This window comes from Schistocerca cancellata, unplaced genomic scaffold (genome assembly GCF_023864275.1).
Source record: "Schistocerca cancellata isolate TAMUIC-IGC-003103 unplaced genomic scaffold, iqSchCanc2.1 HiC_scaffold_895, whole genome shotgun sequence".
NCBI classification, from domain to species: domain Eukaryota; kingdom Metazoa; phylum Arthropoda; class Insecta; order Orthoptera; family Acrididae; genus Schistocerca; species Schistocerca cancellata.
Window position 1 is genome coordinate 1 of NW_026046905.1, and position 14,138 is coordinate 14,138.

The 14,138-nt window shown below is 53.1% G+C and overlaps 40 non-coding genes across 40 annotated transcripts; 20 read left to right on the forward strand and 20 right to left on the reverse strand.

The window, feature by feature from the left end:
- The first annotated feature begins 177 nt into the window (after positions 1-177).
- Positions 178-269, forward strand: Trnai-uau (transfer RNA isoleucine (anticodon UAU)). The gene is given in 2 exon segments: positions 178-215; positions 234-269. It is a non-coding gene; the product is annotated as a tRNA-Ile (tRNA).
- A 111-nt stretch (positions 270-380) lies between these two features.
- Trnad-guc (transfer RNA aspartic acid (anticodon GUC)) lies at positions 381-452 on the forward strand. The gene has a single exon. It is a non-coding gene; the product is annotated as a tRNA-Asp (tRNA).
- A 236-nt stretch (positions 453-688) lies between these two features.
- On the reverse strand, positions 689-760 carry Trnam-cau (transfer RNA methionine (anticodon CAU)). Its single transcript has one exon. It is a non-coding gene; the product is annotated as a tRNA-Met (tRNA).
- A 248-nt stretch (positions 761-1,008) lies between these two features.
- Positions 1,009-1,081, reverse strand: Trnar-acg (transfer RNA arginine (anticodon ACG)). The gene has a single exon. It is a non-coding gene; the product is annotated as a tRNA-Arg (tRNA).
- A 442-nt stretch (positions 1,082-1,523) lies between these two features.
- Positions 1,524-1,615, forward strand: Trnai-uau (transfer RNA isoleucine (anticodon UAU)). The gene is given in 2 exon segments: positions 1,524-1,561; positions 1,580-1,615. It is a non-coding gene; the product is annotated as a tRNA-Ile (tRNA).
- Positions 1,616-1,726: 111 nt separating this feature from the next.
- Trnad-guc (transfer RNA aspartic acid (anticodon GUC)) lies at positions 1,727-1,798 on the forward strand. Its single transcript has one exon. It is a non-coding gene; the product is annotated as a tRNA-Asp (tRNA).
- A 236-nt stretch (positions 1,799-2,034) lies between these two features.
- Trnam-cau (transfer RNA methionine (anticodon CAU)) lies at positions 2,035-2,106 on the reverse strand. Its single transcript has one exon. It is a non-coding gene; the product is annotated as a tRNA-Met (tRNA).
- A 248-nt stretch (positions 2,107-2,354) lies between these two features.
- Trnar-acg (transfer RNA arginine (anticodon ACG)) lies at positions 2,355-2,427 on the reverse strand. Its single transcript has one exon. It is a non-coding gene; the product is annotated as a tRNA-Arg (tRNA).
- Positions 2,428-2,869: 442 nt separating this feature from the next.
- Trnai-uau (transfer RNA isoleucine (anticodon UAU)) lies at positions 2,870-2,961 on the forward strand. The gene is given in 2 exon segments: positions 2,870-2,907; positions 2,926-2,961. It is a non-coding gene; the product is annotated as a tRNA-Ile (tRNA).
- A 111-nt stretch (positions 2,962-3,072) lies between these two features.
- On the forward strand, positions 3,073-3,144 carry Trnad-guc (transfer RNA aspartic acid (anticodon GUC)). Its single transcript has one exon. It is a non-coding gene; the product is annotated as a tRNA-Asp (tRNA).
- Positions 3,145-3,380: 236 nt separating this feature from the next.
- Trnam-cau (transfer RNA methionine (anticodon CAU)) lies at positions 3,381-3,452 on the reverse strand. The gene has a single exon. It is a non-coding gene; the product is annotated as a tRNA-Met (tRNA).
- A 248-nt stretch (positions 3,453-3,700) lies between these two features.
- Positions 3,701-3,773, reverse strand: Trnar-acg (transfer RNA arginine (anticodon ACG)). The gene has a single exon. It is a non-coding gene; the product is annotated as a tRNA-Arg (tRNA).
- Positions 3,774-4,215: 442 nt separating this feature from the next.
- Trnai-uau (transfer RNA isoleucine (anticodon UAU)) lies at positions 4,216-4,307 on the forward strand. The gene is given in 2 exon segments: positions 4,216-4,253; positions 4,272-4,307. It is a non-coding gene; the product is annotated as a tRNA-Ile (tRNA).
- Positions 4,308-4,724: 417 nt separating this feature from the next.
- Trnam-cau (transfer RNA methionine (anticodon CAU)) lies at positions 4,725-4,796 on the reverse strand. Its single transcript has one exon. It is a non-coding gene; the product is annotated as a tRNA-Met (tRNA).
- Positions 4,797-5,044: 248 nt separating this feature from the next.
- On the reverse strand, positions 5,045-5,117 carry Trnar-acg (transfer RNA arginine (anticodon ACG)). The gene has a single exon. It is a non-coding gene; the product is annotated as a tRNA-Arg (tRNA).
- Positions 5,118-5,559: 442 nt separating this feature from the next.
- Positions 5,560-5,651, forward strand: Trnai-uau (transfer RNA isoleucine (anticodon UAU)). The gene is given in 2 exon segments: positions 5,560-5,597; positions 5,616-5,651. It is a non-coding gene; the product is annotated as a tRNA-Ile (tRNA).
- A 111-nt stretch (positions 5,652-5,762) lies between these two features.
- Positions 5,763-5,834, forward strand: Trnad-guc (transfer RNA aspartic acid (anticodon GUC)). The gene has a single exon. It is a non-coding gene; the product is annotated as a tRNA-Asp (tRNA).
- A 236-nt stretch (positions 5,835-6,070) lies between these two features.
- Trnam-cau (transfer RNA methionine (anticodon CAU)) lies at positions 6,071-6,142 on the reverse strand. The gene has a single exon. It is a non-coding gene; the product is annotated as a tRNA-Met (tRNA).
- A 248-nt stretch (positions 6,143-6,390) lies between these two features.
- Positions 6,391-6,463, reverse strand: Trnar-acg (transfer RNA arginine (anticodon ACG)). Its single transcript has one exon. It is a non-coding gene; the product is annotated as a tRNA-Arg (tRNA).
- A 442-nt stretch (positions 6,464-6,905) lies between these two features.
- On the forward strand, positions 6,906-6,997 carry Trnai-uau (transfer RNA isoleucine (anticodon UAU)). Its single transcript is given in 2 exon segments — positions 6,906-6,943; positions 6,962-6,997. It is a non-coding gene; the product is annotated as a tRNA-Ile (tRNA).
- Positions 6,998-7,415: 418 nt separating this feature from the next.
- Positions 7,416-7,487, reverse strand: Trnam-cau (transfer RNA methionine (anticodon CAU)). Its single transcript has one exon. It is a non-coding gene; the product is annotated as a tRNA-Met (tRNA).
- Positions 7,488-7,735: 248 nt separating this feature from the next.
- Positions 7,736-7,808, reverse strand: Trnar-acg (transfer RNA arginine (anticodon ACG)). The gene has a single exon. It is a non-coding gene; the product is annotated as a tRNA-Arg (tRNA).
- Positions 7,809-8,250: 442 nt separating this feature from the next.
- Positions 8,251-8,342, forward strand: Trnai-uau (transfer RNA isoleucine (anticodon UAU)). Its single transcript is given in 2 exon segments — positions 8,251-8,288; positions 8,307-8,342. It is a non-coding gene; the product is annotated as a tRNA-Ile (tRNA).
- Positions 8,343-8,453: 111 nt separating this feature from the next.
- Positions 8,454-8,525, forward strand: Trnad-guc (transfer RNA aspartic acid (anticodon GUC)). The gene has a single exon. It is a non-coding gene; the product is annotated as a tRNA-Asp (tRNA).
- A 236-nt stretch (positions 8,526-8,761) lies between these two features.
- Positions 8,762-8,833, reverse strand: Trnam-cau (transfer RNA methionine (anticodon CAU)). The gene has a single exon. It is a non-coding gene; the product is annotated as a tRNA-Met (tRNA).
- A 248-nt stretch (positions 8,834-9,081) lies between these two features.
- Trnar-acg (transfer RNA arginine (anticodon ACG)) lies at positions 9,082-9,154 on the reverse strand. The gene has a single exon. It is a non-coding gene; the product is annotated as a tRNA-Arg (tRNA).
- A 442-nt stretch (positions 9,155-9,596) lies between these two features.
- Positions 9,597-9,688, forward strand: Trnai-uau (transfer RNA isoleucine (anticodon UAU)). Its single transcript is given in 2 exon segments — positions 9,597-9,634; positions 9,653-9,688. It is a non-coding gene; the product is annotated as a tRNA-Ile (tRNA).
- Positions 9,689-9,798: 110 nt separating this feature from the next.
- Trnad-guc (transfer RNA aspartic acid (anticodon GUC)) lies at positions 9,799-9,870 on the forward strand. Its single transcript has one exon. It is a non-coding gene; the product is annotated as a tRNA-Asp (tRNA).
- A 236-nt stretch (positions 9,871-10,106) lies between these two features.
- Positions 10,107-10,178, reverse strand: Trnam-cau (transfer RNA methionine (anticodon CAU)). Its single transcript has one exon. It is a non-coding gene; the product is annotated as a tRNA-Met (tRNA).
- A 248-nt stretch (positions 10,179-10,426) lies between these two features.
- Trnar-acg (transfer RNA arginine (anticodon ACG)) lies at positions 10,427-10,499 on the reverse strand. Its single transcript has one exon. It is a non-coding gene; the product is annotated as a tRNA-Arg (tRNA).
- Positions 10,500-10,941: 442 nt separating this feature from the next.
- Positions 10,942-11,033, forward strand: Trnai-uau (transfer RNA isoleucine (anticodon UAU)). Its single transcript is given in 2 exon segments — positions 10,942-10,979; positions 10,998-11,033. It is a non-coding gene; the product is annotated as a tRNA-Ile (tRNA).
- Positions 11,034-11,144: 111 nt separating this feature from the next.
- Positions 11,145-11,216, forward strand: Trnad-guc (transfer RNA aspartic acid (anticodon GUC)). The gene has a single exon. It is a non-coding gene; the product is annotated as a tRNA-Asp (tRNA).
- Positions 11,217-11,452: 236 nt separating this feature from the next.
- Positions 11,453-11,524, reverse strand: Trnam-cau (transfer RNA methionine (anticodon CAU)). Its single transcript has one exon. It is a non-coding gene; the product is annotated as a tRNA-Met (tRNA).
- A 248-nt stretch (positions 11,525-11,772) lies between these two features.
- Trnar-acg (transfer RNA arginine (anticodon ACG)) lies at positions 11,773-11,845 on the reverse strand. The gene has a single exon. It is a non-coding gene; the product is annotated as a tRNA-Arg (tRNA).
- Positions 11,846-12,287: 442 nt separating this feature from the next.
- Trnai-uau (transfer RNA isoleucine (anticodon UAU)) lies at positions 12,288-12,382 on the forward strand. Its single transcript is given in 2 exon segments — positions 12,288-12,325; positions 12,344-12,382. It is a non-coding gene; the product is annotated as a tRNA-Ile (tRNA).
- A 107-nt stretch (positions 12,383-12,489) lies between these two features.
- On the forward strand, positions 12,490-12,561 carry Trnad-guc (transfer RNA aspartic acid (anticodon GUC)). Its single transcript has one exon. It is a non-coding gene; the product is annotated as a tRNA-Asp (tRNA).
- A 236-nt stretch (positions 12,562-12,797) lies between these two features.
- Positions 12,798-12,869, reverse strand: Trnam-cau (transfer RNA methionine (anticodon CAU)). The gene has a single exon. It is a non-coding gene; the product is annotated as a tRNA-Met (tRNA).
- A 248-nt stretch (positions 12,870-13,117) lies between these two features.
- On the reverse strand, positions 13,118-13,190 carry Trnar-acg (transfer RNA arginine (anticodon ACG)). Its single transcript has one exon. It is a non-coding gene; the product is annotated as a tRNA-Arg (tRNA).
- A 442-nt stretch (positions 13,191-13,632) lies between these two features.
- On the forward strand, positions 13,633-13,724 carry Trnai-uau (transfer RNA isoleucine (anticodon UAU)). The gene is given in 2 exon segments: positions 13,633-13,670; positions 13,689-13,724. It is a non-coding gene; the product is annotated as a tRNA-Ile (tRNA).
- Positions 13,725-13,835: 111 nt separating this feature from the next.
- Positions 13,836-13,907, forward strand: Trnad-guc (transfer RNA aspartic acid (anticodon GUC)). Its single transcript has one exon. It is a non-coding gene; the product is annotated as a tRNA-Asp (tRNA).
- The last annotated feature ends 231 nt before the right edge of the window (positions 13,908-14,138 follow it).

A 14,138-nucleotide genomic window follows, 5' to 3' on the forward strand; every position in this document is an offset into this window, starting at 1 on the left:
GATGACAAGCGGTTGATATGCTTGTAAGTGTAGCATATGAAACAAGAATCGTATGAAGCATCCGTAGCCAGGTGCTAAAGTCGCAGTATGGCCGCAGGTGACGGTCGTATGATGGGTCTGTAGCCACAACAGGTTGGCAGCAAAGCAAATACCGCTAACTGAAAGCACCCTGCTGTAGCCCCAGTGGCGCAATTGGTTAGCGCACGGTACTTATAAGGCAGTAGCCGTGAGCAATGCCGGGGTTGTGAGTTCGAGCCTCACCTGGGGCATACTTTTATTTCGTAGCAGCTGACTCTGAAAGCATCGGGACGCTAGATTTGAGATGAATCACCTACTTGAGAAGAATAAGTGTGCGTGCGTTGTGCGTGTCGTTTGCGTATTCCTCGGTAGTATAGTGGTTAGTATCCCCGCCTGTCACGCGGGAGACCGGGGTTCGATTCCCCGCCGGGGAGGTGCGATTTTTATATCGCGAAAGTTGCACGTGTGGCCCGATAGGACATTAACGTTGTGATCGAGAAATGTAGTTGCTGCAGAATCGTAAGAAACTCTGCGTCTTAGGAAGTGTTTCTCGTATTCTCCACACGACGTCGTCATCGTTTCAGAACTTACAGGGTTTGCTGTTGACGCTGGGTCAGCGCACCCCAGGCTTAATGATCGAGCTCGAAGCACACAAGAAAAGGAATAATTTTAGCAGAGCGTGGTTTCGATCCACGGACCTCTGGGTTATGGGCCCAGCACGCTTCCACTGCGCCACTCTGCTGCGTGACGTGGGATACTTGGAAAAGCGTTGTCAGCGTCGCGTACCGTTTAATTAACTGTGCAACATCTCTCAGCTTGACTTGTCTCGACTTTGCTCGACTGACGCTACGCTGACGCTTGCACGAAGCGATATTTACCACGATCGTCTCGAGATGCAGCTGCGAGATGCTCAGGATTGACATTGCACTCCACGCAGGTGGAAACATTCGAATGCACTGCCTAGCTACGCGCCCGCAACTAACAAAATGCCGACCCTGCCAAGATTCGAACCTGGAATCTTCTGATCCGTAGTCAGACGCGTTATCCGTTGCGCCACAGGGCCACTGTTCGTCTTTCGTCATATGACGCGGGTACACATCGCAGAGCAACGTGTTCTCCGTGGCTCGGCAACTGCGTGTCGTCCACTGACAACGGCGGCGCGGCCACTCTGGTCTTCCGCACTCTGCAGGGAGCTGCCAAGGAAGGCATCTCTCCTCCAGCTGCTCGGCCACGGTGCGCCTGCATAGCTTAGAGCTTGCCACACATCTGCCCTCGCTGTTGGACAGGTAGCAGAAGGCAAGGCGCGCGTTTTTCTGCAATTTTTCGGTGATGACAAGCGGTTGATATGCTTGTAAGTGTAGCATATGAAACAAGAATCGTATGAAGCATCCGTAGCCAGGTGCTAAAGTCGCAGTATGGCCGCAGGTGACGGTCGTATGATGGGTCTGTAGCCACAACAGGTTGGCAGCAAAGCAAATACCGCTAACTGAAAGCACCCTGCTGTAGCCCCAGTGGCGCAATTGGTTAGCGCACGGTACTTATAAGGCAGTAGCCGTGAGCAATGCCGGGGTTGTGAGTTCGAGCCTCACCTGGGGCATACTTTTATTTCGTAGCAGCTGACTCTGAAAGCATCGGGACGCTAGATTTGAGATGAATCACCTACTTGAGAAGAATAAGTGTGCGTGCGTTGTGCGTGTCGTTTGCGTATTCCTCGGTAGTATAGTGGTTAGTATCCCCGCCTGTCACGCGGGAGACCGGGGTTCGATTCCCCGCCGGGGAGGTGCGATTTTTATATCGCGAAAGTTGCACGTGTGGCCCGATAGGACATTAACGTTGTGATCGAGAAATGTAGTTGCTGCAGAATCGTAAGAAACTCTGCGTCTTAGGAAGTGTTTCTCGTATTCTCCACACGACGTCGTCATCGTTTCAGAACTTACAGGGTTTGCTGTTGACGCTGGGTCAGCGCACCCCAGGCTTAATGATCGAGCTCGAAGCACACAAGAAAAGGAATAATTTTAGCAGAGCGTGGTTTCGATCCACGGACCTCTGGGTTATGGGCCCAGCACGCTTCCACTGCGCCACTCTGCTGCGTGACGTGGGATACTTGGAAAAGCGTTGTCAGCGTCGCGTACCGTTTAATTAACTGTGCAACATCTCTCAGCTTGACTTGTCTCGACTTTGCTCGACTGACGCTACGCTGACGCTTGCACGAAGCGATATTTACCACGATCGTCTCGAGATGCAGCTGCGAGATGCTCAGGATTGACATTGCACTCCACGCAGGTGGAAACATTCGAATGCACTGCCTAGCTACGCGCCCGCAACTAACAAAATGCCGACCCTGCCAAGATTCGAACCTGGAATCTTCTGATCCGTAGTCAGACGCGTTATCCGTTGCGCCACAGGGCCACTGTTCGTCTTTCGTCATATGACGCGGGTACACATCGCAGAGCAACGTGTTCTCCGTGGCTCGGCAACTGCGTGTCGTCCACTGACAACGGCGGCGCGGCCACTCTGGTCTTCCGCACTCTGCAGGGAGCTGCCAAGGAAGGCATCTCTCCTCCAGCTGCTCGGCCACGGTGCGCCTGCATAGCTTAGAGCTTGCCACACATCTGCCCTCGCTGTTGGACAGGTAGCAGAAGGCAAGGCGCGCGTTTTTCTGCAATTTTTCGGTGATGACAAGCGGTTGATATGCTTGTAAGTGTAGCATATGAAACAAGAATCGTATGAAGCATCCGTAGCCAGGTGCTAAAGTCGCAGTATGGCCGCAGGTGACGGTCGTATGATGGGTCTGTAGCCACAACAGGTTGGCAGCAAAGCAAATACCGCTAACTGAAAGCACCCTGCTGTAGCCCCAGTGGCGCAATTGGTTAGCGCACGGTACTTATAAGGCAGTAGCCGTGAGCAATGCCGGGGTTGTGAGTTCGAGCCTCACCTGGGGCATACTTTTATTTCGTAGCAGCTGACTCTGAAAGCATCGGGACGCTAGATTTGAGATGAATCACCTACTTGAGAAGAATAAGTGTGCGTGCGTTGTGCGTGTCGTTTGCGTATTCCTCGGTAGTATAGTGGTTAGTATCCCCGCCTGTCACGCGGGAGACCGGGGTTCGATTCCCCGCCGGGGAGGTGCGATTTTTATATCGCGAAAGTTGCACGTGTGGCCCGATAGGACATTAACGTTGTGATCGAGAAATGTAGTTGCTGCAGAATCGCAAGAAACTCTGCGTCTTAGGAAGTGTTTCTCGTATTCTCCACACGACGTCGTCATCGTTTCAGAACTTACAGGGTTTGCTGTTGACGCTGGGTCAGCGCACCCCAGGCTTAATGATCGAGCTCGAAGCACACAAGAAAAGGAATAATTTTAGCAGAGCGTGGTTTCGATCCACGGACCTCTGGGTTATGGGCCCAGCACGCTTCCACTGCGCCACTCTGCTGCGTGACGTGGGATACTTGGAAAAGCGTTGTCAGCGTCGCGTACCGTTTAATTAACTGTGCAACATCTCTCAGCTTGACTTGTCTCGACTTTGCTCGACTGACGCTACGCTGACGCTTGCACGAAGCGATATTTACCACGATCGTCTCGAGATGCAGCTGCGAGATGCTCAGGATTGACATTGCACTCCACGCAGGTGGAAACATTCGAATGCACTGCCTAGCTACGCGCCCGCAACTAACAAAATGCCGACCCTGCCAAGATTCGAACCTGGAATCTTCTGATCCGTAGTCAGACGCGTTATCCGTTGCGCCACAGGGCCACTGTTCGTCTTTCGTCATATGACGCGGGTACACATCGCAGAGCAACGTGTTCTCCGTGGCTCGGCAACTGCGTGTCGTCCACTGACAACGGCGGCGCGGCCACTCTGGTCTTCCGCACTCTGCAGGGAGCTGCCAAGGAAGGCATCTCTCCTCCAGCTGCTCGGCCACGGTGCGCCTGCATAGCTTAGAGCTTGCCACACATCTGCCCTCGCTGTTGGACAGGTAGCAGAAGGCAAGGCGCGCGTTTTTCTGCAATTTTTCGGTGATGACAAGCGGTTGATATGCTTGTAAGTGTAGCATATGAAACAAGAATCGTATGAAGCATCCGTAGCCAGGTGCTAAAGTCGCAGTATGGCCGCAGGTGACGGTCGTATGATGGGTCTGTAGCCACAACAGGTTGGCAGCAAAGCAAATACCGCTAACTGAAAGCACCCTGCTGTAGCCCCAGTGGCGCAATTGGTTAGCGCACGGTACTTATAAGGCAGTAGCCGTGAGCAATGCCGGGGTTGTGAGTTCGAGCCTCACCTGGGGCATACTTTTATTTCGTAGCAGCTGACTCTGAAAGCATCGGGACGCTAGATTTGAGATGAATCACCTACTTGAGAAGAATAAGTGTGCGTGCGTTGTGCGTGTCGTTTGCGTATTCCTCGGTAGTATAGTGGTTAGTATCCCCGCCTGTCACGCGGGAGACCGGGGTTCGATTCCCGCCGGGGAGGTGCGATTTTATATCGCGAAAGTTGCACGTGTGGCCCGATAGGACATTAACGTTGTGATCGAGAAATGTAGTTGCTGCAGAATCGTAAGAAACTCTGCGTCTTAGGAAGTGTTTCTCGTATTCTCCACACGACGTCGTCATCGTTTCAGAACTTACAGGGTTTGCTGTTGACGCTGGGTCAGCGCACCCCAGGCTTAATGATCGAGCTCGAAGCACACAAGAAAAGGAATAATTTTAGCAGAGCGTGGTTTCGATCCACGGACCTCTGGGTTATGGGCCCAGCACGCTTCCACTGCGCCACTCTGCTGCGTGACGTGGGATACTTGGAAAAGCGTTGTCAGCGTCGCGTACCGTTTAATTAACTGTGCAACATCTCTCAGCTTGACTTGTCTCGACTTTGCTCGACTGACGCTACGCTGACGCTTGCACGAAGCGATATTTACCACGATCGTCTCGAGATGCAGCTGCGAGATGCTCAGGATTGACATTGCACTCCACGCAGGTGGAAACATTCGAATGCACTGCCTAGCTACGCGCCCGCAACTAACAAAATGCCGACCCTGCCAAGATTCGAACCTGGAATCTTCTGATCCGTAGTCAGACGCGTTATCCGTTGCGCCACAGGGCCACTGTTCGTCTTTCGTCATATGACGCGGGTACACATCGCAGAGCAACGTGTTCTCCGTGGCTCGGCAACTGCGTGTCGTCCACTGACAACGGCGGCGCGGCCACTCTGGTCTTCCGCACTCTGCAGGGAGCTGCCAAGGAAGGCATCTCTCCTCCAGCTGCTCGGCCACGGTGCGCCTGCATAGCTTAGAGCTTGCCACACATCTGCCCTCGCTGTTGGACAGGTAGCAGAAGGCAAGGCGCGCGTTTTTCTGCAATTTTTCGGTGATGACAAGCGGTTGATATGCTTGTAAGTGTAGCATATGAAACAAGAATCGTATGAAGCATCCGTAGCCAGGTGCTAAAGTCGCAGTATGGCCGCAGGTGACGGTCGTATGATGGGTCTGTAGCCACAACAGGTTGGCAGCAAAGCAAATACCGCTAACTGAAAGCACCCTGCTGTAGCCCCAGTGGCGCAATTGGTTAGCGCACGGTACTTATAAGGCAGTAGCCGTGAGCAATGCCGGGGTTGTGAGTTCGAGCCTCACCTGGGGCATACTTTTATTTCGTAGCAGCTGACTCTGAAAGCATCGGGACGCTAGATTTGAGATGAATCACCTACTTGAGAAGAATAAGTGTGCGTGCGTTGTGCGTGTCGTTTGCGTATTCCTCGGTAGTATAGTGGTTAGTATCCCCGCCTGTCACGCGGGAGACCGGGGTTCGATTCCCCGCCGGGGAGGTGCGATTTTTATATCGCGAAAGTTGCACGTGTGGCCCGATAGGACATTAACGTTGTGATCGAGAAATGTAGTTGCTGCAGAATCGTAAGAAACTCTGCGTCTTAGGAAGTGTTTCTCGTATTCTCCACACGACGTCGTCATCGTTTCAGAACTTACAGGGTTTGCTGTTGACGCTGGGTCAGCGCACCCCAGGCTTAATGATCGAGCTCGAAGCACACAAGAAAAGGAATAATTTTAGCAGAGCGTGGTTTCGATCCACGGACCTCTGGGTTATGGGCCCAGCACGCTTCCACTGCGCCACTCTGCTGCGTGACGTGGGATACTTGGAAAAGCGTTGTCAGCGTCGCGTACCGTTTAATTAACTGTGCAACATCTCTCAGCTTGACTTGTCTCGACTTTGCTCGACTGACGCTACGCTGACGCTTGCACGAAGCGATATTTACCACGATCGTCTCGAGATGCAGCTGCGAGATGCTCAGGATTGACATTGCACTCCACGCAGGTGGAAACATTCGAATGCACTGCCTAGCTACGCGCCCGCAACTAACAAAATGCCGACCCTGCCAGGATTCGAACCTGGAATCTTCTGATCCGTAGTCAGACGCGTTATCCGTTGCGCCACAGGGCCACTGTTCGTCTTTCGTCATATGACGCGGGTACACATCGCAGAGCAACGTGTTCTCCGTGGCTCGGCAACTGCGTGTCGTCCACTGACAACGGCGGCGCGGCCACTCTGGTCTTCCGCACTCTGCAGGGAGCTGCCAAGGAAGGCATCTCTCCTCCAGCTGCTCGGCCACGGTGCGCCTGCATAGCTTAGAGCTTGCCACACATCTGCCCTCGCTGTTGGACAGGTAGCAGAAGGCAAGGCGCGCGTTTTTCTGCAATTTTTCGGTGATGACAAGCGGTTGATATGCTTGTAAGTGTAGCATATGAAACAAGAATCGTATGAAGCATCCGTAGCCAGGTGCTAAAGTCGCAGTATGGCCGCAGGTGACGGTCGTATGATGGGTCTGTAGCCACAACAGGTTGGCAGCAAAGCAAATACCGCTAACTGAAAGCACCCTGCTGTAGCCCCAGTGGCGCAATTGGTTAGCGCACGGTACTTATAAGGCAGTAGCCGTGAGCAATGCCGGGGTTGTGAGTTCGAGCCTCACCTGGGGCATACTTTTATTTCGTAGCAGCTGACTCTGAAAGCATCGGGACGCTAGATTTGAGATGAATCACCTACTTGAGAAGAATAAGTGTGCGTGCGTTGTGCGTGTCGTTTGCGTATTCCTCGGTAGTATAGTGGTTAGTATCCCCGCCTGTCACGCGGGAGACCGGGTTCGATTCCCCGCCGGGGAGGTGCGATTTTTATATCGCGAAAGTTGCACGTGTGGCCCGATAGGACATTAACGTTGTGATCGAGAAATGTAGTTGCTGCAGAATCGTAAGAAACTCTGCGTCTTAGGAAGTGTTTCTCGTATTCTCCACACGACGTCGTCATCGTTTCAGAACTTACAGGGTTTGCTGTTGACGCTGGGTCAGCGCACCCCAGGCTTAATGATCGAGCTCGAAGCACACAAGAAAAGGAATAATTTTAGCAGAGCGTGGTTTCGATCCACGGACCTCTGGGTTATGGGCCCAGCACGCTTCCACTGCGCCACTCTGCTGCGTGACGTGGGATACTTGGAAAAGCGTTGTCAGCGTCGCGTACCGTTTAATTAACTGTGCAACATCTCTCAGCTTGACTTGTCTCGACTTTGCTCGACTGACGCTACGCTGACGCTTGCACGAAGCGATATTTACCACGATCGTCTCGAGATGCAGCTGCGAGATGCTCAGGATTGACATTGCACTCCACGCAGGTGGAAACATTCGAATGCACTGCCTAGCTACGCGCCCGCAACTAACAAAATGCCGACCCTGCCAAGATTCGAACCTGGAATCTTCTGATCCGTAGTCAGACGCGTTATCCGTTGCGCCACAGGGCCACTGTTCGTCTTTCGTCATATGACGCGGGTACACATCGCAGAGCAACGTGTTCTCCGTGGCTCGGCAACTGCGTGTCGTCCACTGACAACGGCGGCGCGGCCACTCTGGTCTTCCGCACTCTGCAGGGAGCTGCCAAGGAAGGCATCTCTCCTCCAGCTGCTCGGCCACGGTGCGCCTGCATAGCTTAGAGCTTGCCACACATCTGCCCTCGCTGTTGGACAGGTAGCAGAAGGCAAGGCGCGCGTTTTTCTGCAATTTTTCGGTGATGACAAGCGGTTGATATGCTTGTAAGTGTAGCATATGAAACAAGAATCGTATGAAGCATCCGTAGCCAGGTGCTAAAGTCGCAGTATGGCCGCAGGTGACGGTCGTATGATGGGTCTGTAGCCACAACAGGTTGGCAGCAAAGCAAATACCGCTAACTGAAAGCACCCTGCTGTAGCCCCAGTGGCGCAATTGGTTAGCGCACGGTACTTATAAGGCAGTAGCCGTGAGCAATGCCGGGGTTGTGAGTTCGAGCCTCACCTGGGGCATACTTTTATTTCGTAGCAGCTGACTCTGAAAGCATCGGGACGCTAGATTTGAGATGAATCACCTACTTGAGAAGAATAAGTGTGCGTGCGTTGTGCGTGTCGTTTGCGTATTCCTCGGTAGTATAGTGGTTAGTATCCCCGCCTGTCACGCGGGAGACCGGGGTTCGATTCCCCGCCGGGGAGGTGCGATTTTTATATCGCGAAAGTTGCACGTGTGGCCCGATAGGACATTAACGTTGTGATCGAGAAATGTAGTTGCTGCAGAATCGCAAGAAACTCTGCGTCTTAGGAAGTGTTTCTCGTATTCTCCACACGACGTCGTCATCGTTTCAGAACTTACAGGGTTTGCTGTTGACGCTGGGTCAGCGCACCCCAGGCTTAATGATCGAGCTCGAAGCACACAAGAAAAGGAATAATTTTAGCAGAGCGTGGTTTCGATCCACGGACCTCTGGGTTATGGGCCCAGCACGCTTCCACTGCGCCACTCTGCTGCGTGACGTGGGATACTTGGAAAAGCGTTGTCAGCGTCGCGTACCGTTTAATTAACTGTGCAACATCTCTCAGCTTGACTTGTCTCGACTTTGCTCGACTGACGCTACGCTGACGCTTGCACGAAGCGATATTTACCACGATCGTCTCGAGATGCAGCTGCGAGATGCTCAGGATTGACATTGCACTCCACGCAGGTGGAAACATTCGAATGCACTGCCTAGCTACGCGCCCGCAACTAACAAAATGCCGACCCTGCCAAGATTCGAACCTGGAATCTTCTGATCCGTAGTCAGACGCGTTATCCGTTGCGCCACAGGGCCACTGTTCGTCTTTCGTCATATGACGCGGGTACACATCGCAGAGCAACGTGTTCTCCGTGGCTCGGCAACTGCGTGTCGTCCACTGACAACGGCGGCGCGGCCACTCTGGTCTTCCGCACTCTGCAGGGAGCTGCCAAGGAAGGCATCTCTCCTCCAGCTGCTCGGCCACGGTGCGCCTGCATAGCTTAGAGCTTGCCACACATCTGCCCTCGCTGTTGGACAGGTAGCAGAAGGCAAGGCGCGCGTTTTTCTGCAATTTTTCGGTGATGACAAGCGGTTGATATGCTTGTAAGTGTAGCATATGAAACAAGAATCGTATGAAGCATCCGTAGCCAGGTGCTAAAGTCGCAGTATGGCCGCAGGTGACGGTCGTATGATGGGTCTGTAGCCACAACAGGTTGGCAGCAAAGCAAATACCGCTAACTGAAAGCACCCTGCTGTAGCCCCAGTGGCGCAATTGGTTAGCGCACGGTACTTATAAGGCAGTAGCCGTGAGCAATGCCGGGGTTGTGAGTTCGAGCCTCACCTGGGGCATACTTTTATTTCGTAGCAGCTGACTCTGAAAGCATCGGGACGCTAGATTTGAGATGAATCACCTACTTGAGAAGAATAAGTGTGCGTGCGTTGTGCGTGTCGTTTGCGTATCCTCGGTAGTATAGTGGTTAGTATCCCCGCCTGTCACGCGGGAGACCGGGGTTCGATTCCCCGCCGGGGAGGTGCGATTTTTATATCGCGAAAGTTGCACGTGTGGCCCGATAGGACATTAACGTTGTGATCGAGAAATGTAGTTGCTGCAGAATCGCAAGAAACTCTGCGTCTTAGGAAGTGTTTCTCGTATTCTCCACACGACGTCGTCATCGTTTCAGAACTTACAGGGTTTGCTGTTGACGCTGGGTCAGCGCACCCCAGGCTTAATGATCGAGCTCGAAGCACACAAGAAAAGGAATAATTTTAGCAGAGCGTGGTTTCGATCCACGGACCTCTGGGTTATGGGCCCAGCACGCTTCCACTGCGCCACTCTGCTGCGTGACGTGGGATACTTGGAAAAGCGTTGTCAGCGTCGCGTACCGTTTAATTAACTGTGCAACATCTCTCAGCTTGACTTGTCTCGACTTTGCTCGACTGACGCTACGCTGACGCTTGCACGAAGCGATATTTACCACGATCGTCTCGAGATGCAGCTGCGAGATGCTCAGGATTGACATTGCACTCCACGCAGGTGGAAACATTCGAATGCACTGCCTAGCTACGCGCCCGCAACTAACAAAATGCCGACCCTGCCAAGATTCGAACCTGGAATCTTCTGATCCGTAGTCAGACGCGTTATCCGTTGCGCCACAGGGCCACTGTTCGTCTTTCGTCATATGACGCGGGTACACATCGCAGAGCAACGTGTTCTCCGTGGCTCGGCAACTGCGTGTCGTCCACTGACAACGGCGGCGCGGCCACTCTGGTCTTCCGCACTCTGCAGGGAGCTGCCAAGGAAGGCATCTCTCCTCCAGCTGCTCGGCCACGGTGCGCCTGCATAGCTTAGAGCTTGCCACACATCTGCCCTCGCTGTTGGACAGGTAGCAGAAGGCAAGGCGCGCGTTTTTCTGCAATTTTTCGGTGATGACAAGCGGTTGATATGCTTGTAAGTGTAGCATATGAAACAAGAATCGTATGAAGCATCCGTAGCCAGGTGCTAAAGTCGCAGTATGGCCGCAGGTGACGGTCGTATGATGGGTCTGTAGCCACAACAGGTTGGCAGCAAAGCAAATACCGCTAACTGAAAGCACCCTGCTGTAGCCCCAGTGGCGCAATTGGTTAGCGCACGGTACTTATAAGGCAGTAGCCGTGAGCAATGCCGGGGTTGTGAGTTCGAGCCTCACCTGGGGCATACTTTTATTTCGTAGCAGCTGACTCTGAAAGCATCGGGACGCTAGATTTGAGATGAATCACCTACTTGAGAAGAATAAGTGTGCGTGCGTTGTGCGTGTCGTTTGCGTATTCCTCGGTAGTATAGTGGTTAGTATCCCCGCCTGTCACGCGGGAGACCGGGGTTCGATTCCCCGCCGGGGAGGTGCGATTTTTATATCGCGAAAGTTGCACGTGTGGCCCGATAGGACATTAACGTTGTGATCGAGAAATGTAGTTGCTGCAGAATCGTAAGAAACTCTGCGTCTTAGGAAGTGTTTCTCGTATTCTCCACACGACGTCGTCATCGTTTCAGAACTTACAGGGTTTGCTGTTGACGCTGGGTCAGCGCACCCCAGGCTTAATGATCGAGCTCGAAGCACACAAGAAACGGAATAATTTTAGCAGAGCGTGGTTTCGATCCACGGACCTCTGGGTTATGGGCCCAGCACGCTTCCACTGCGCCACTCTGCTGCGTGACGTGGGATACTTGGAAAAGCGTTGTCAGCGTCGCGTACCGTTTAATTAACTGTGCAACATCTCTCAGCTTGACTTGTCTCGACTTTGCTCGACTGACGCTACGCTGACGCTTGCACGAAGCGATATTTACCACGATCGTCTCGAGATGCAGCTGCGAGATGCTCAGGATTGACATTGCACTCCACGCAGGTGGAAACATTCGAATGCACTGCCTAGCTACGCGCCCGCAACTAACAAAATGCCGACCCTGCCAAGATTCGAACCTGGAATCTTCTGATCCGTAGTCAGACGCGTTATCCGTTGCGCCACAGGGCCACTGTTCGTCTTTCGTCATATGACGCGGGTACACATCGCAGAGCAACGTGTTCTCCGTGGCTCGGCAACTGCGTGTCGTCCACTGACAACGGCGGCGCGGCCACTCTGGTCTTCCGCACTCTGCAGGGAGCTGCCAAGGAAGGCATCTCTCCTCCAGCTGCTCGGCCACGGTGCGCCTGCATAGCTTAGAGCTTGCCACACATCTGCCCTCGCTGTTGGACAGGTAGCAGAAGGCAAGGCGCGCGTTTTTCTGCAATTTTTCGGTGATGACAAGCGGTTGATATGCTTGTAAGTGTAGCATATGAAACAAGAATCGTATGAAGCATCCGTAGCCAGGTGCTAAAGTCGCAGTATGGCCGCAGGTGACGGTCGTATGATGGGTCTGTAGCCACAACAGGTTGGCAGCAAAGCAAATACCGCTAACTGAAAGCACCCTGCTGTAGCCCCAGTGGCGCAATTGGTTAGCGCACGGTACTTATAAGGCAGTAGCCGTGAGCAATGCCGGGGTTGTGAGTTCGAGCCTCACCTGGGCATACTTTTATTTCGTAGCAGCTGACTCTGAAAGCATCGGGACGCTAGATTTGAGATGAATCACCTACTTGAGAAGAATAAGTGTGCGTGCGTTGTGCGTGTCGTTTGCGTATTCCTCGGTAGTATAGTGGTTAGTATCCCCGCCTGTCACGCGGGAGACCGGGGTTCGATTCCCCGCCGGGGAGGTGCGATTTTTATATCGCGAAAGTTGCACGTGTGGCCCGATAGGACATTAACGTTGTGATCGAGAAATGTAGTTGCTGCAGAATCGCAAGAAACTCTGCGTCTTAGGAAGTGTTTCTCGTATTCTCCACACGACGTCGTCATCGTTTCAGAACTTACAGGGTTTGCTGTTGACGCTGGGTCAGCGCACCCCAGGCTTAATGATCGAGCTCGAAGCACACAAGAAAAGGAATAATTTTAGCAGAGCGTGGTTTCGATCCACGGACCTCTGGGTTATGGGCCCAGCACGCTTCCACTGCGCCACTCTGCTGCGTGACGTGGGATACTTGGAAAAGCGTTGTCAGCGTCGCGTACCGTTTAATTAACTGTGCAACATCTCTCAGCTTGACTTGTCTCGACTTTGCTCGACTGACGCTACGCTGACGCTTGCACGAAGCGATATTTACCACGATCGTCTCGAGATGCAGCTGCGAGATGCTCAGGATTGACATTGCACTCCACGCAGGTGGAAACATTCGAATGCACTGCCTAGCTACGCGCCCGCAACTAACAAAATGCCGACCCTGCCAAGATTCGAACCTGGAATCTTCTGATCCGTAGTCAGACGCGTTATCCGTTGCGCCACAGGGCCACTGTTCGTCTTTCGTCATATGACGCGGGTACACATCGCAGAGCAACGTGTTCTCCGTGGCTCGGCAACTGCGTGTCGTCCACTGACAACGGCGGCGCGGCCACTCTGGTCTTCCGCACTCTGCAGGGAGCTGCCAAGGAAGGCATCTCTCCTCCAGCTGCTCGGCCACGGTGCGCCTGCATAGCTTAGAGCTTGCCACACATCTGCCCTCGCTGTTGGACAGGTAGCAGAAGGCAAGGCGCGCGTTTTTCTGCAATTTTTCGGTGATGACAAGCGGTTGATATGCTTGTAAGTGTAGCATATGAAACAAGAATCGTATGAAGCATCCGTAGCCAGGTGCTAAAGTCGCAGTATGGCCGCAGGTGACGGTCGTATGATGGGTCTGTAGCCACAACAGGTTGGCAGCAAAGCAAATACCGCTAACTGAAAGCACCCTGCTGTAGCCCCAGTGGCGCAATTGGTTAGCGCACGGTACTTATAAGGCAGTAGCCGTGAGCAATGCCGGGGTTGTGAGTTCGAGCCTCACCTGGGGCATACTTTTATTTCGTAGCAGCTGACTCTGAAAGCATCGGGACGCTAGATTTGAGATGAATCACCTACTTGAGAAGAATAAGTGTGCGTGCGTTGTGCGTGTCGTTTGCGTATTCCTCGGTAGTATAGTGGTTAGTATCCCCGCCTGTCACGCGGGAGACCGGGGTTCGATTCCCCGCCGGGGAGGTGCGATTTTTATATCGCGAAAGTTGCACGTGTGGCCCGATAGGACATTAACGTTGTGATCGAGAAATGTAGTTGCTGCAGAATCGTAAGAAACTCTGCGTCTTAGGAAGTGTTTCTCGTATTCTCCACACGACGTCGTCATCGTTTCAGAACTTACAGGGTTTGCTGTTGACGCTGGGTCAGCGCACCCCAGGCTTAATGATCGAGCTCGAAGCACACAAGAAACGGAAT